Genomic DNA, 5,725 nt, shown 5'->3' on the forward strand with positions numbered 1-5,725 from the left:
GGGTAGATAAGACATTTTTGGACACAGGAGAAGAGGGGGATTAGATTTCAGGTGTGAGAATGCATGACTTACAGTTGCTTGAGGGAGAGTGGAACACATCTTGGCAGGAAAATACTTGCTAGGCAGCTCAGAAACAATGGGGACTTCCGGTCAGGATGGCGGCGTAGGCAGACACAGCCCGCTTCTTTGCACAATCATCAAAATTACAACTAAAATATAGAACAACAATCACTCAGAACTGTCAGAAATCAAATTGGATGGAAATATGACAACTATGGAATTAAAAAAACCATCCATCCAGACTGGTAGGCAGGGCAGAGATGCAGAACAGGCTGATCACTCACCCACGGTGGTGGATAAAAATTTGGGAGGGAAATCTTGGGAGTGAGGAGTTCCAGCTCCATATCAGAACCCCAACCTAGGGTTCCAGTGCCAGGAAGATAAGTCCCCACAACTTCTGGCTGCAAAAACCAGTGGGGGTTGAGTCAGTGGAAGAAACTGCTGGCAACTCAAGCAGTTCCTCTTAAAGAACCCACACACGGACTCATCTACTGAGACTCACTCCCTCTGAGCTCCAGCTCTGGGGTAGCATCTTGAAAGGCACCAGTGGTAAACAGGAAGAACCTGAAGTGTCAAGGCCAGCAGAGGCCATTGTTCCTTTTCTAAACCCTCCCCTCATACAGCCAGCAAGCTGGTGCCATATCTGAGACTCCATCAACCTGGCTAACTCTGTTTGACCTGCCTTAGAGATCCCCAGAGACTCTGCCCCACCCAACTTATGGGCCCACCCAAGCTGCTTTTCCATATGAATGGCTGGTCTTGGCTCATGCTTCACAACTTCCTAAATCCCCTCAAACAAGCAACAGCTGGCCTTGGTGAGCCCCAGTCCCAGCACAAGTAGCAGCCACCTCAGATTGCTTTATAGGCTCAGGCAGGGTGGCCTTGGGAAAAACACAGGTGGGAGCCGACCTTGGCCTGCACCACCCAGGAAATCCCAGGGCCAACACACCTAGTGGACAGCTGTAGACCATGTCAGAGCACCACCACCCTGTCTCTGCACAACTGATTCTCCATGGAGGGCAGAGGTTGGTGGTCAGTGGTCACTGCCAATCATTGCATCTGACTGGCCTGGGTAAATCCCTCTCATTGATCTACCAACAGCAACCAAGGCTCAATCAACTACCAGAGGAGGATGTACTCAGCCCACATGAAAGTCACACCTTGAGTACCCAGCTTGGGTGATAGGGGAGGCTGTGTCTCCTGTGGACCCTACAGGACACCTACTACATTAGGCCACATTAACAAGACACAGAATCAAAGCAGCTCTACCCAATACACAGAAACAAACACAGGGAGACTGCCAAAATGAGGAGTCAAAGAAACATGGCCCAAATGAAAGAACAGACCAAAACTCTAGAAAAAGAACTAAACAAAATGGATATAAACAATCTATCAGATGCAGAGTTCAAAACACTGTTTATATAAGGTGGAGGTGCCTCATACACCCTAGGCTTAGTTGAAAACTACTCTGTCCAGCAGAGGCTTCATGACCATGGCGGAACAAATTTACCCAGGACACTTTATTATGTCTGGGGGAAGGAAGGTGGCTGCCTCTCTAGTGGAGAACAGCAATTAGACCTCCTTTCCTTGTGCCTTTTATTGAGAAGAATACACATGGGAGATACAAGTTCAAAATTCATGAATCATCAATAGCTTTTAGGCGTTTGGATTACAGTTGACAATAACAGATTACATGTAACAGTACAGAGGGCACAGTGACCAGTCTGTGTCAGGGTCTATCAAACATCTTGATGCCACACTGGCAGTAGGTGCAAGGTTTCATACATTCCTTGCTAGAGATTATTTATGTTACATTAATGATAAAGAAAGCAGAGCAAGTTCTAAAGCATAATGAGCATAATAAGCATTCTTTAAATCCAATTCCCATGGCAACCCTCTGAGTGGTTTCCAGTCATGTTCCACATGCAGCCTTATGTTGAGACTTAAGCACAGCCGGAGTGCCGGCGGCAGGTCATGCTCAGCCAGGGCGACAATCCCCTGAACCACAAGGAGCGGTTTCCTACAGTTATAAGGATGCTCAAGGAACTTAGTGAGAATCTCAACAGCATAAAAAAGATCCAGTCAGAAATGAAGGATTCACTAATTAAAGAACCATTTACAGGGAAACAACAGTAGAGAGGAAGAAACCAAGAATCAAAATCCATGATATAGAACATAAGGAAGCAAAAAGCAACCAGTCAGAACAACAAGAAGAAAAAGGAATCCAAACAAAAAAAGAGGATAGTATAAGCAGCATCTGGGACTACTTCAAGGGGTCCAACATTCACATCATAAGAGTGCCGAAGGAGAAGAGAAAGCGCAAGAAATTGGATATTTATTTAGAAAAATTATGAAAGAAAACTTCCCTAATTTGGTGAAGGAAATATACATGCAAGTCCAGGAAGCACAGAGTGTCCCAAACAAGCTAGACCCAAGGAGGACCACTCCAAGACACATCATAATTAAAATGCCAAAGGTTAAAGATAAAGAGAGAATCCTAAAAGCAGCAAGAGAACAGAAGTTAAGTTACCTGTGGGGGAGTTCCCATAAGATTGTCAGCTGATTTCTCAAAAGAAACTTTGTAGGCAAGAAGGGACTGGCAAGAAGTATCCAAAATCATGAAAAGCAGGGACCGGCAGCCAAGATTGCTCTACCCACAAAGCTATCATTTAGCATCAAAGGGCAGATAAAGAGCTTCCCAGACAAGAAAAAGCATCATCACCAAGCCATTATTATCGTCGTCGGCAGCCGTCCGTCTCGAGAGACGATGGCGTAGCTTCCTGAGAGTCTATCTGCACCGCCGAGAATGGCTGTGCAGTCCGATTCGGGAGTGACAATCCCTGCCGCACTTGTTACAGGTGAAGGCAGATGGCTGTTGTTGCTGCTGTTGACGCTGCTTCCGCCTCGATCTTTTCTGGGCCGCCTCCTCGTTGCGCGCAGCCTCCGCGCGTGACGTACCTTGCCTGACCGCGAGCCTCCAGGCTAGGCGGTCGTCTGCTTGAACTTCCCATGTGTTGAGATTGATGGAGCATTGTGTCATGTCCTTTTTGCAGATGTCTTTGAACCGCAGTTTTGGGCGCCCTGTCATCCTCTTGCCTTCTGCTAGCTCGCCGTAGAGGAGGTCTTTGGGGATACGGCCTGCATCCATTCTTTTGACATGGCCGAGCCACCTGAGGCGTCTCTCGCTAAGAACTGCATGCAAACTGCTCATATTGGCTCGCTTCAGCACCTCGGTGTTGGGGACCTTATCCTGCCAGGCGACATGCAGGACGCGTCGCAGGTACCTCATGTGGAAGCTGTTGAGTTTCCTTTCGTGCCTTGCGTAGGTGGTCCACGTCTCGCTGCCATAGAGGAGAGTGCTGAGTACGCAGGCTTGGTAGATGCGCAGTCTGGTTTTCTCAGTGAGGCTGGAATTGTTCCACGCTCGCCGGTTCAGTCTGGCCATAACTGTGGCTGCCCTGGCGATTCTCCGGTTGACCTCCAAGTCGACTGACAGAGAGCTCGAGATGGTGGACCCGAGGTAAGTGAAGTCGTTGACAACCTCCAGGGTGTATCCGTCGATGGTGATGCATGGGGGAGTCCCCGTGCCTTGAGCCATAACATTCGTCTTCGTCAGGCTGATGGCTAGTCCGAACTCCTTGCACGCGTGGGAAAGGCAAGTGACTAGCTGCTGGAGTCCCCCTTCGGAGTGTGATGTCAAAGCTGCGTCGTCGGCGAAGAGCATCTCACGGATGAGCACCTCTTTGACTTTGGTCTTGGCTCGTAGACGGGCCAGGTTGTAGAGCTTGCCATCGGATCTGGTGTGAATGAAGACACCCTCGCTGCAGTCCTTAAAGGCGTATTGGAGGAGCATGGAGAAGAAGATTCCGAACAGCGTAGGCGCGAGGACGCAGCCCTGCTTTACTCCGCTGCTGACTGGGAAGGCCTCAGAGGTTGCGCCGTTGTAGGACACCGTGCTGTGCATGTTGTCGTGAAAGGACATGACCACAGCAAGCAGATGTGGTGGACAGCCAATCTTCCGTAGCAAGCTGAAGAGTCCGCTTCGACTGACCAGATCAAACGCCTTCGTGAGGTCAATAAAGGCGAGGTAGAGTGGTTTATGCTGCTCGTGACACTTCTCCTGCAGCTGGCGTAGGGAGAAGATCATGTCCACTGTTGATCGGCCAGCTCTGAAGCCACACTGGGACTCTGGGTAGACGCGGGAAGCAAGGGTCTGCAGGCGGGCAAGAGCGACCCGGGCGAATACTTTGCCGACGACGCTGAGGAGAGAGATGCCCCGGTAGTTGTTGCAGTCGCTGCGGTCTCCTTTGTTCTTGTACATGGTGATAATGTTGGCGTCTCTCATATCCTGGGGGATGTAACCCTCCTTCCAGCAGCGACAGAGTAGATGGTGGAGCGGCTGTAGCAGGACTGGTTTCCCGCTCTTTAGGATTTCTGGAGGGATTCCGTCGCTTCCTGGTGCTTTCCCGCAAGCGAGGCGGTCGATGGCTTTGCCGAGCTCTGCCGCAGTAGGTGGGGTGTCTAGCTCCTCCATGACTGGTAGGTCTGGGATGGCGTTAAGAGCAGTGTCTGTTACGGTGTTCTTCGTTGCGTACAGCTCGAGGTAGTGCTCGGTCCACCGCCGCATTTGCTGTTCCTGGTCAGTGATGACCTCACCTGTCTTGGACTTAAGGGGGGCGATCTTGGAGGGGATTGGGCCTGTTGCCTTCTTGATACCCTCATACATTCCTCGTGCGTTGCCTATATCGGCGGCTTCCTGAATGCTTCTGCACAGGTTTAGCCAATAGGTGTTGGCACAGTGGCGGGCGGTCTTCTGGACTTTGTTCCTGGCAGCCCGTAGAGCTTGAAGTGTACTGGGAGTGGGCGTGACCTTGTAAGCCAGTAGGGCCTTCAAGCCATTATTATATGAAATGTTAAAGGGACTTATTTAAGAAAAAGATCAAAGCTATGAACAATAAAATGGCAATAAATACATATCTATCAACAATTGAATCTCAAAATAATGAACTAAGCAAACAAGAAGAACAGAAACAGAATTGTGGATACGGAGAATGTTTTGATGGTACCCAGATGGGAGGGGAGTGTGGGAGATGGGTGAAGAGATGAGGGGATTAAGAAGCACAAATAGGTAGTCACAGAATAGCCATGGGATGTAAAGTACAGTGTAGGAAATGGAGCAGCCAAAGAACTTAACACGCATGATCCGTGGACATGAACAATGGTGTGGGGACTGCTTGAGGGAGTGGGGGGTGCTGGGTGGAGGGGAGCAAAGGGAGAAAAATCAGGGCTACTCTAATAGCATAATAAAATATAATTTAAAAAAAGCAACAATGAGATACAGGAGTATTTAGCGAACAGGCTCTGCCTAAAGCCCTCTATTCACCATACTTAATTCAAATTAGGCAAAGCCAGCATCCTGAGATCACCTTTTTTTATAAAATTTATTTTTATTATTTTTCTACTACAGTTGTCCCACATTTTTCCCCATTGCTCCCCCCCACCGAGCCCACCCCTCTCCCACAGTCAATCCCCACCCCGTTGTCCATGTCCATGAGTTATTTATACTATTCCTTTACTAAACCCTTCCCCTACTTACCTCTTCTCTCCCTCTCCCGCTCCCCCCTGATAACTGTTACTCTGCTCCTGTTTACATGTCTCTGGTTCA

Source organism: Furipterus horrens, unplaced genomic scaffold (assembly GCF_987537825.1).
Source record: "Furipterus horrens unplaced genomic scaffold, mFurHor1.1.pri manual_scaffold_3, whole genome shotgun sequence".
NCBI classification, from domain to species: domain Eukaryota; kingdom Metazoa; phylum Chordata; class Mammalia; order Chiroptera; family Furipteridae; genus Furipterus; species Furipterus horrens.